Raw genomic sequence first — 11401 nt, 5'->3', positions numbered from 1 at the left:
GTTTCACTTGCTTACTAACATGAAATATCAGTATCGCAGTCTAGATGTTGAACAGCTGCCACAGACAACTCAGTTCTGGTTCTACCATCTTAGATAACTTACTTCTAGTTGGAAAAAGGATGAAGCAGAATTAGAATTGAGGGAATCACACTATAATGAAAGTCCATTCATCTATCTAGGTTTCTGTTGCTGTTATTGTTTTAAATATTGAAAATAATGCTGGCAAAGCGCCTAAACACTAAACTACAATCCTTTTATCTTCAGTCCTTACTAAATATCAAGTTCACTCCTGATGACTCATTATCAGAACACAAGTCTATATTTTGTTCATAAATGAAACCATCTCAAATTTAGAGTTTATATGAAAGATGTAACAGCAGAGAATCCCTGAAGATTAAGAGAATCTGGAAGGTTTTCATTGTTGAATTTGATTTTAAAGTGTAAATTCCTTCCTTAGCAGACAAATTTCTATAAGCCTAGCAATTGATAAATAGGCTTAAATAATCATCACACAATTAGGTAATCCCCTTAGGACAAATCCAAGTTCTCTTCCCAGGGTGTATGGTGTAGGTAAACGTCCTATGAATTCTTCTGTATAGATGGTTCTACCAAAAATATTACTCAGTGGTGCTGTATTTTCTTTTTTTAATAGAAGTAAACTAGAGATCCTGACAGCGTCTCTTACATCCTGACATCTTTAGAGTAACTCATTCTTTAAATTATGTCCTTAGAATTCTATATGTAAGGCAATGTGCAGATGACACTTATTCAGGTGACACAAAGATGCACAGTTAGGGAGTTTATGGCCTGGAATAGCATCAAGACTATATGAAGGACTCTGATGGTCGCCAACATGGAGATATAACTTAGCACTACTGAAGATCAGTAGTGGACAGAGAGCTCAACGAGTTGCTGAGATAAGGGCAGTCTTCAGTATTTGAGCTCAGCCTTAAAGCATGGGTAAAATTTCTGGTGGGAAGAAGGCATCTTAGATAGAAGGAAATGCAGTATGTGCACAGAAGCAAAAGTGGTATGGGATGCATGAAATGCCAAGCAATCCCATTGGGCTGGTACAAGCTTTTATTCATGAAATGCCAAGCAATCCCATTGGGCTGGTACAAGCTTTGTGGGAGGGGTCCTATGGTGAGGTAGGACCAGCGACGGACTCACATTTTAGCTTTTCCATTGCCAAAGGTAGCTGCCTTGGACACACTGTTAATTATGTCTGAGAATACACTTTCCCATTTTTAAAATGAGAGAGTTGGATCAGAACATCTCTGAGGTCTATTTACAACTTTATAAATTTATAATTCTAGGTCAAGGGTTGGAAACTTTTTCTATAAAGGACCAACTAAGTAAATATTTTAGGCTTCACAGGCTGTATGGTCTCTGCCACAACTTCTCAACACTATTATATTTTGAAGGCAGTCATAGAAAATATATAAATGAATGGGCATGACTGTGTTCCAATAAAGCTTTATTTATGGATATTGAAACTTTAATTTTATATAATTTCATATGCCACAAAATATCCTTCTTTTGATTTTTTTCAAACATTTAAAAATGTAAACACTATTCTTAGCTCGTGGGCAGTACAAAATTTGGCCCACCAGCTATAGTTTGCTGACTTCTCCACTCTACAAAGAACAGAAAGGATTGTGATAGCCTTCAAGAGCGAGAATAAGGTAAACGATATTGTACCATAATTATATATGATAAATATTGTAACAATGACAATCATATTACAATAAATGTGTCAAAGAAACATGCTGTATATCTTAAATGTATACAATATTATGTGTCAAATATATTAAATTTTTTTAAAGAACTATTTAGATTAATTGAGAAGACAATGGAAGGAGGTATAGGTTTCTGAGCAAGAAAAGGTTGAGATCAGGGCTGTACTTAGATTTACTTAGCAGTAATAGATGGGAGTGAGATTAGTAGTTAACCATCAATGGAGGATAATATTCAAGCCCTATCACGACTAGCAGCTTCGAGGAAAGAGAAGAAAAAAGATATGGAAGAAAAGATCAACAGAATGCTACCTGAAAAAAAAAAAAAAAGAAAGAAAGAAAGCAAAAGGTTTACTTATCTGGCAAACTTAATTTTTAAAAAGTCAATTTCCAGACAAGAAGAGGGGAAAAGGTGATTTTGCATCCCCACTTCTCAGTGCCATCAGTACAGTATATGACTGCAGTAGACTAATTGAGGAATTTGCCTTTTTATGGAAGCTTTAGAACAAACAGCCCAAGTTGGAGCTTTCAGTTCAAGGATAAGACTTCTATGGTATATGTCAAGTAAAATGTAGCATTCATGTTTTAATTTTAGAGGTGCAATAGATGGTAGGTTTAGAGATGATATTTATTTATTTATTGCTCCTTTTATGCCAGAGAATTTTCAGCAGCTTTCTCAATTAGGAAAAGTATTCATCTGGTGTACATACACATATCATTGCCCTCAGAATTTTAAAATAACTCTGCTGACTGTGACTCAGAATTTATATCTATCTTTTCTTGCTCTAACAAAGAAAAAAACTGCAGTGCTGCAAATACAACTTAATCAACATTAGAATATCTACCAAGTGCAAGTAATCCCACTCTTTGGGAGCCGCTACATGCCTTCTAGAACTCAAATTTGAAAGCTGGTTGGGGTCAGAGGAAAGAGGAATGCAAAGAGACCTGCACATATGCAGTTCTAACTCATGATAATAGCTGATAAGAAATATAGTCAAGTCTTATGAAAACGCAGCAAAGAGAGAGATTAATTTTAACTGAGCAGTCTGGAAAGAATTCCATGAAGAAAGTGACATCAACATTGGGCCCTTTTAATGAGAGAGGAAGGGTAATTCCAGTCACTGAGACTAGTGCAAACAATAACAATAAAAAGATGTGGAAAATATTGAACTTATCTTTTTTACTTCAAAAGTGGTATATGTTTATTGTTAGGAGAAAAACATGAATTATGACAAGAAAATTTTTAACCTAAAATCCCACCACTCAATCCTACCACATTTTAGTATATGCTCTTCCACATATTGGATAATACAAAATGGATCATTCTAAACATATCCCCCTACTATTTTTTGCATAACATCTCTGCCAGCTTGGAATACATATTGGAAAGATTAAAAAACACTGGCATTCCTGAGTTCATGGATAAGTATAGCCCTTCCCTTATAGACCTTCCTTCGAGCTCCTGCTTCAACTTGTTCTTTCTTTTTTCTTCCAAGATCTCTATAGGTGGATCCATGCTACTAGCCACCATATTTAATTTCTTTCTTCCACATGAGATCAAAAAGATATGGACATGACTTCTTTAATACACAACTTCAATAAAATCATTGTTGACATGTTTTAGATTTGATAAGGACTCTAGTTCTTCTGCCTTGCATGTAAAACTGAGCTCATTTGCATAATTAAAATAAGTAAACTGGAAGAGCTAGAGAAATTACCAAATGGAAAATATAAACTGTTAAGAGACATGAAAGAGCAAGAAAGTGTAACATTTTTCTAATTTGAGTTCCAAAGGGAAAGAATAAAATAAAGGGAGAGGCAAAATTCAAAAAGATAATAGCTAAAAATGTTCCAGGATTGATAAATCAACCCTCAAAATTAGGGAGCCCAAAAAACCCCAAGACAGGTAAATAAAGTCTTATAAACCCCAGGGAGAAAAGTCATAATCTATAGCAAAATAACAATTAGACTGATAGCTGATTTGAATGCAGAAACACTGGAACAATATTTTCAAAGTGCTGAAAAAAATTACTATCAGCCTAGATTGATTTATATATCCAATGAAATCATCTTTCAAAAAATAAGACAAAATATTTTTTCAGAGAAATAAGAACTTAAAGTGTATTCCACCCAAAGACCCCACTAAAGATACTAGCAAGGGATGGACTTCAAGAAGAAAGGAAATTTATCAAGAAGGGAAGTTCTGTTAATCATTTCTCTTACAGCTCAAAGAAAATAGTAAAAGTGGGAAAATGGAAAAAAATAACAGTATAAGAAAACAACAGTGTCTAATTTATGGAGCAAAAAAAAAATCGAGACAGAAACAAAATGTTAGACAACCACACATAAGGGGACTAGCCAGGAAGACAGTAAAGATGCCAGTTAAAGACTCTGAAATTAAATATGCAAGTTAAAAATTTCTGGAAAAACACTGAAAGACTAGAAATAATAGGTATACCTTCCAAATGAGTTACATGTTTAACTCTATTACTCCTATGTTGATAGCGCATCTGAGAGACAGTCTAACCCTCCTTTCAGGCAAGAGATACTAAGCTCATCCAGTATCTGGCACAGTATGTAGTCATTAAATATTTGTTAAATTAATTTGGCTATTCCAGAAAAAGATGAATTCTATTTCACAAATGCATCACACTTCTCAACTCTACCTGAAAGGTGGATTCCATCTTACTATTTTAGTGAGTGGCCTGACTACCCCTTCAGTTTTTTTTCTTTTTCTTTTTTCTTTTCCTTTTTCAGAAAACAGGACAATGAAGCTTGGGATAAATCCCAAATCCTACCCCCAATTCTTGCTTATGAATTGAAAGAAAAATACACATTTCCCCTCACAAACAAAGGAGTTATCAATCAAAAATTTAGATGTTCGATTTTAATTATGAGAAACTGGCAATCAAAAGGCTTAGGCATCTAAACTGTGAGTGATATTTTTCCCACATTTGGTAAAACTGTATATTCCACAACATATGGAATTCTACTGAAAGCTTTCACTGGCATTTTGCCTTGTTGAATAAAAGATAGAAGTTATGCTTAGACATTTTTAAAATATCAACACTGCCTTTTCATTAGACTAACATTTAAAATACGACTTGAAATCATGGGAAAATATATTAATATGTCTAACACTCATTGAGCTCCTAACTATGTGTCAGGCATAGTTCTATACATCTTTATGAACTCATTAATCCTCACAGTAATACACTATGAGTTGGGAACCAAGATTAGCTGTGTTTTACAGAGGACAGTGTGAAACAGATTAAATAACTTCCCCAATGTTACATACCTCAGAGGTGTCAATCAATGGTGGGATTTAAACCGAAGGAGTTTAGCTCTAGAGCCTTTATTCTGAACCACAACACTCTACCGCCTCCCAAGAGTCTTATCATGTATGTCTGCTGATTTGCCTTGTATCTACATCTAAAGTCTGACTTCGGTATTCGATAACTCATACTAGGTGCATTCTGCCAAAATTGGCTATTCATTTTATTTGCAAAAAAATCAAAACTAATAGAGATTCCAAATCTATATTATATTTTTATTTACATATACATACTCTGCATAGTCCTTACTGGGCAGGATTATCCCCATCTGCACTCCAGGACTTTATGCCTAGAATTTATTTTCGGGAAACATGAACTGGATGGTCCTATTACAGGCAATGCCTTGTGCTAAGCACTGATTTAGAGCTACTCTCCTAATTGGCAGTTCAGTTTCACCAAGATTCACCCACAGCATGATATATGTTTTTCCAAAGAAGCATAAAACAGTTTTGGTTGGGAAGCAGCAAATGGTCTTCCCATTTGTTCATTCAACAAATATTCCTCAAGATTCTTACTATGTGCCAAGCACTATGATGGGTGCTGAAAAGTCAAGGGCAAATACATCAGAGCCAATATTTGCCCCTGGGGCTCTAGCGAGAAGAAAGATATTAAACAAGCAATAATTACACAAATAATTACAAACAACTGTGACAAGCACAACAAGAAAAAAATGCAGAAATCACATGACAAAGGGACTTCCCTTAGTTTTAGAGGTAAGAGTCAGGGAAGGTATCCCTAAAAAATTGATACTTAATATGGAAGTCAAGGATTAGAGGAAATTACCCAAGTAAAGAAGTACAGAAGAGTAGCTGAGGCAGAGGGAACAGCATATGTGAAGGCCCACAAGCAGCACTGTACTTTGAAAGAAATGAAAACCCGCTATGCCTGGACTACCACGAGAAGAGGGCCACTGAGGGCAATGCTCAAAGATCTTTTCTAACTATGGGGCCCACAACCTGCTCACTCTGCTGCTGACCTGCTCACATTTTCTCCATGATTCCAAGGAACAAAAACTGTATTTACAGTACACTTTAAAATGATTAATTTAAATTCTGCAATAATTTCATTAGTGGAGAGGATAGAGATAAGATAAATCATACGATTATAAATTTCATTTGTACTTTAACAGCTTGAGGCCAGAGACCATTTCTTACGTATCCTACTATAATTCAGAACACCTAGCAATGTGAATAGCTAGAGTCTAATAACTAATTTTGCTATTTGGAGAGAAGAGACGTAGGATAAGAATTTAAGTGTTACTTGCCTAGACATTTTTCTATATAAGATTTATTAGCCCATTCATACATACCCTTACTTACTGTAATTGTATGAATAAAAATATATTATCCATCTTAAAGATGAGCCAGTTCAGTTCTCCAGAGATGGGGGTGGGAACAGAGAGAAGCCTGGAAATACAGAGAAGCTAGATAATAGAGATTCTTCAACTCTTAACTCTAAGAACAAGTGTGCCATTTCTCTTTCTTCACAGAAAGCTTACTTGTGGGAATAAGTTAAGTGTGTTTCAAAAGAAAGAATGACTTTAACTTGGATTGTGGCCAGCTGCAATGAAATTCAGCCACTTTCCCCTTAAACTGGAAATCTTATCAGTGGGAAATTCTCTAAGGGCCAAAGACTATTTTCTGCAACTTGATATTTGTAAAACATTTTTAGTTCTAAGATTCACTACCTGTCATCCTCTATACACACACACATCCCACACTCATACCAATCTAATGAATAACTTGACTTCTAACAGAAGTGACATAGAATTTTTTGAAATCTAAAAGTCTCAATATGTAACCAACACAATAATATCATTTATGAATCTTTTTTTCCATTTGTGATTACTTAGGCATTTGTATATGGTAACATCTGAGGGCAGAAAAAGAGAATCACCACTCTTTGTCATGAAATAGCCTAGAATGACTAGCTGGTAATGCAAGTATCAAAACACTATACACATATGGAAGGAATACCAATAGCAAAAGATTGGAATAAGCCCAGGACCGGGATAAGCCCAGGACCGGGAACATCGAGAAGAATATAACCCAGTCCTTGCCCTTCAGAAACCAAGTCTTAAAGGGAGATATCTGAGGGGCGTAGGGAGGGTGGGGAAAGAAAAACTACAATCAAATCGATTATCCCAAAACTGATGACCTAGCATGCAAAAACAGAATCTACAAAGCTTTTACCAAGGGCCTGGAAAGAAGAAAATGAGTCCTCAACTTCTATGTCTAATTATATGTCTCCTTTTGTCCATTACTCTATCATACTCTATTCCTTTGTCTGCACATAATACGCATAGTTAAATATATTTAATCAACTTAAAGACCCCATATTTTAATAAGTGTGTCAGGATTAGAAGTTCTTCAAAAGTTATTTTGAAGTTATTTCATTTCACACTTACTGAAACAGCAGTTAGCTCAATAGAGCATGGCTCCCTAAACAGCACATGATAAAGTCTTGAATGTTGTAACAGACTGGGTTTCCTCACTCTTCCTTGAAATTCTTCAGCAGAAAAGTGAATTAAGGGTTGGGGGGGATGTTTTTAGGGGGGTTGGTTTAATGACGAAAAAGATATAGTTGTTTGTAGTAATATCCAAGGAAACAGAAATAGGAGTAGAGAAAAATGGACAAAGAGAGTAAAAGACAAATCCAGTTTAAGCAAACTGAAAAAGATTGAGAAACACTGAGATTGTGACTAAAGACAGGCTTTCTGCATTTCAACAATGAAAATGTAGTACTTTTGTAACAAGTTAAATTTTGTTCTTTTTGAAAGACTGTGAAGACTCAGCATGACAAAAAGTGATTACTAATAGTATACTGTTCAATAAAATACAGTATTGTTTTTAGTGTTATATGAAGGACAAAACACTTTAATTATGATGATAAATATACAAATAAATGATAAATATACAAATAAACAAAAATTCCCTACTTATATATTAACTTCAACTTCTCTCCATAATAAACTTTTTTGTAAACTTAAGGAGAAACAGGTAAGACAGCCTTCCTCTCCATAACCATTAACAATAGAAACTGAACAAGTACTAAAATGGCTGATAAAACAAAGAAGCAGCCACCTAGATTCAAAATTTATGTTATCTGAACTTCACTATGTGGCCCAATACACACAAACACATATTGCAAGAATTCTGCAGATCTAGTGTACAAGGAAAAGAAAGACAGATGAAAGCCTCCAACAGGAAGTCCTTTCGCCAATATATCAACTTTTCTGGGTGTTTCAGAGTCTTATTACAGATGTGAACTTTACTCCTTAAATAAGTTCACTCTGAAATATTTATCTACACAGCACTGAAGGCTTTAAAAAGCCTTAAATTTCTACAGCCATGCCACCCTGAATGTGCCTGATCTCGTCTGATCGCGGAAGCTAAGCAGGGTCAGGCCTGGTTAGTATTTGGATGGGAGACCACCTAGGAAGACCAGATGCTGTAGGCATAAAAAAAAAATAAAAATAAAAAAATGAAAAGCCTTAAATTTATGTTTTCTTCTTCTAGTCTTATCTATATATAGGGAAGATTCTGTCAGTTGATGTTGCGTTCAGACCTTCCTGAACGCAACATCAACTGACAGAATGACCCTTCCTCAGCAAGAGTCCTGACAATAAATGTCACAGAACATTATTCTAGAGAGAAACTTTGCTGTGATATCAACTAACTTCTGACATGAGCTCATTAAGGACTGCTACTTCTTTTGATACTGATCTAATGCTGGCTTATAATGTAAAAATATACCTCACTGTCATGACCATGACATAAGGTTCAATGGAAAGGGTGGGCCCAGATCAGCCAGAAAGCAAAAAAAAGCAAATCAACCTTATATTTTTGTCGCCTGCCATGTGGTTCAAGGAAATAAAGATCTTTTAATGAGGAATTCATAACTCATAGTATGATACTACACTGTAACCAGCAGGGCTTCAAATAAATATATTGACACCTGGTCTAAGTTGCTAAATTTTAAAAAAATACTCCCAATTTAAAAAGAATACAAAATCCTAATGCCACCTTCTGACAGGAGGCAACATATTCTCATGTTATGAATTTAGTAAGTGGCCTGCATAGTTGAAATGACTCTGAAACAGAGAACCACAACCCAAAATAGCTTGAACACTGTTATCTCAAACAATGGGCAGTTAGCCATTCATTTCTCCTTCTTAATATATATTCTACTTGTTTCAAAGCTCATTATAAATTTGATGAGACTGTTTAAATTCGGCTGTACCAGATGTTTGAAAGCTATGTATGGAAAATATTCATTGCAAAAAAATTCTTATTACAAGATTTTATACCTAAAAAATGAATGCAGTGTGTGTTTATTTAGTTTAAAAAAAAGAAAAGAGTAAGTTATATTGCACACTCGTAACCAGCCTAACATTAGAAATAAAGGGGTGAATACAACAGACATGGTCCCTGCCACCGAGGAACCTACAACTTAGTAAAGAAGACAAATACTAAGTACAATGAATGTCACAAGAGATTATATACATGCTATGCTGAGCTGTAGACTGTGGATAATGAGGATTATTCCTACCCTACTCCCTTCCTAAGTGTGCAGTAAAAGACCAAGAAGTTGTCAGAAGGCTTTTAAAATAATGAACTTCTCAGTTGAAATACATACGAAACATAAGCATTTTATACATATATACGTAATCAGTAATTATATAAATATGTAAAATGACTTTTTAAACAAATATACAAGAACTATTAAAATCCAAATAGGCCCTTCACATAGGCCATGCCAAACCCAGGCTTTAAACAAATAATCTTGCCAGGCCTAGGACAAATAAAAACTCTATGACTAATAGCATTCTTGTTGCTTCTGATTCTAGGTGGAACAATTCCACTGATATTTAACAACTATGCTCTAAGTGGATATAGAATGGTGGAGTGAAAATGCAGAGGATCCACAGAAAGAGAAACAAATTTTGAGACCAAGTTCCATCACTAACTAGCTGTACCACCATGGGCAGGTTACTTAATTTCTCTGATCTACATTATCTTCACCTGCAAAATCAGGACAATACATTAAAGGATTGTTATGAAATTATATATATGAAAGTATTTTATAAACAATAAAGGATTATACAAATGGTCTTATTATTTATTTAATTGATTTTTTTCTTCGTATAGGAACTATATGTTCATTTTAAGAACTGGAAAATACAGAAAAGTATTAAGAAGAAAAAATCACCCACAGGCTTATCACCCAAACATTGTTGTTATTTATTTTAACCGAAATAAATCTAACATCAACCAAAAGAAGTTAAGGCAAAAGTACTTTCAGATGTTAACACTGATAATTATAAATGACAAAATTAATTGTTGATCTCTTTTTAAGAGCAGAACAGTCTTTCCCATCAGTTTAAAGACAATGCTGCCATGTGTCCCAAAGCTGGTCCCAAAAGGGTATGATATATAGGTGACGCTCATAAATGTCAAAGCCACAAAAACTCCCGAAATAAATATTTCATGAACCCAAGGAGTAGTTACAACACATGCCCTCAGATGTAACAGAGAAAGCAAAGTGTCTAAAGCTCTGTTAACATAACTGGCGTGACTGTACGATTTCTATGGGCCATGTCGATGGAAAAAAAATTTTATATACCATGCTACAAGACAAGCAGCCTAAGACATCTGATTTTTTCACACTGCTTACTGAATCCCATCTTTGGAACTTCTTGTACGTCTGTTTTTATTTTCCCACTCTTTCTTCTCCTAGCCCCTCTCCTTGTTTTATTATCACATTAGAATCTGTGTTTAAAATGGCCTTATTCACTTCTTCCAAGAAGACATACAAATGGCCAAGAAACATATGAAAAGATGCTCAACATCGCTAGATATTAGGGAAATGTAAATCAAAACCACAATGAATGCCATCCTGAACAAGCCCGATCCCGTCTGATCTCGGAAGCTAAGCAGGGTCGGGCCTGGTTAGTACTTGGATGGGAGACAACCTAGGAAGACCAGGTACTGTAGGCGTAAAAAATAAAAAATAAAAAAATAAGGGATTGTAAGCTGACAAGGTTCTTGCAATCTGTAAGATCAACCAAGGGTTGCCTCACCTAAAATATAAATTAAAAAATAAATAAAATTAGATAAAATAAAATAAAAATAAAACACTGCACATACAAGCCTAATCTAGAAAAATGTACACAGAAAATGCAATATAATACTTGTTTCACTGGGCTCTCTGGGACAAAGTTAGGAAGAAAGAGTAACTACTTTTTCCTAATACATATATCTTCTAGAAACTAGAGTTTTCTCAAACTTTTGCAATCAACCTTTTGGAATGTAAAATTTTCTCAGACAT

At 34.8% G+C, this 11401-nt stretch overlaps 1 protein-coding gene and 2 pseudogenes across 3 annotated transcripts in view; 2 read left to right on the top strand and 1 right to left on the bottom strand.

Annotated features, from left to right (window-relative positions):
- VCL (vinculin) overlaps positions 1 to 11401 on the bottom strand; it is a 105223-nt gene that overhangs the window by 89015 nt on the left and 4807 nt on the right. The window lies entirely within an intron of this gene.
- LOC111736620 lies at positions 8412 to 8530 on the top strand (annotated as a pseudogene).
- On the top strand, positions 10951 to 11070 carry LOC111736569 (annotated as a pseudogene).

Source organism: Pteropus vampyrus, unplaced genomic scaffold (genome assembly GCF_000151845.1).
Source record: "Pteropus vampyrus isolate Shadow unplaced genomic scaffold, Pvam_2.0 Scaffold20, whole genome shotgun sequence".
Lineage (NCBI taxonomy): Eukaryota > Metazoa > Chordata > Mammalia > Chiroptera > Pteropodidae > Pteropus > Pteropus vampyrus.
Note: the sequence above shows the minus strand (reverse complement) of the source record. Positions and strands in the feature narration are given on the sequence as shown.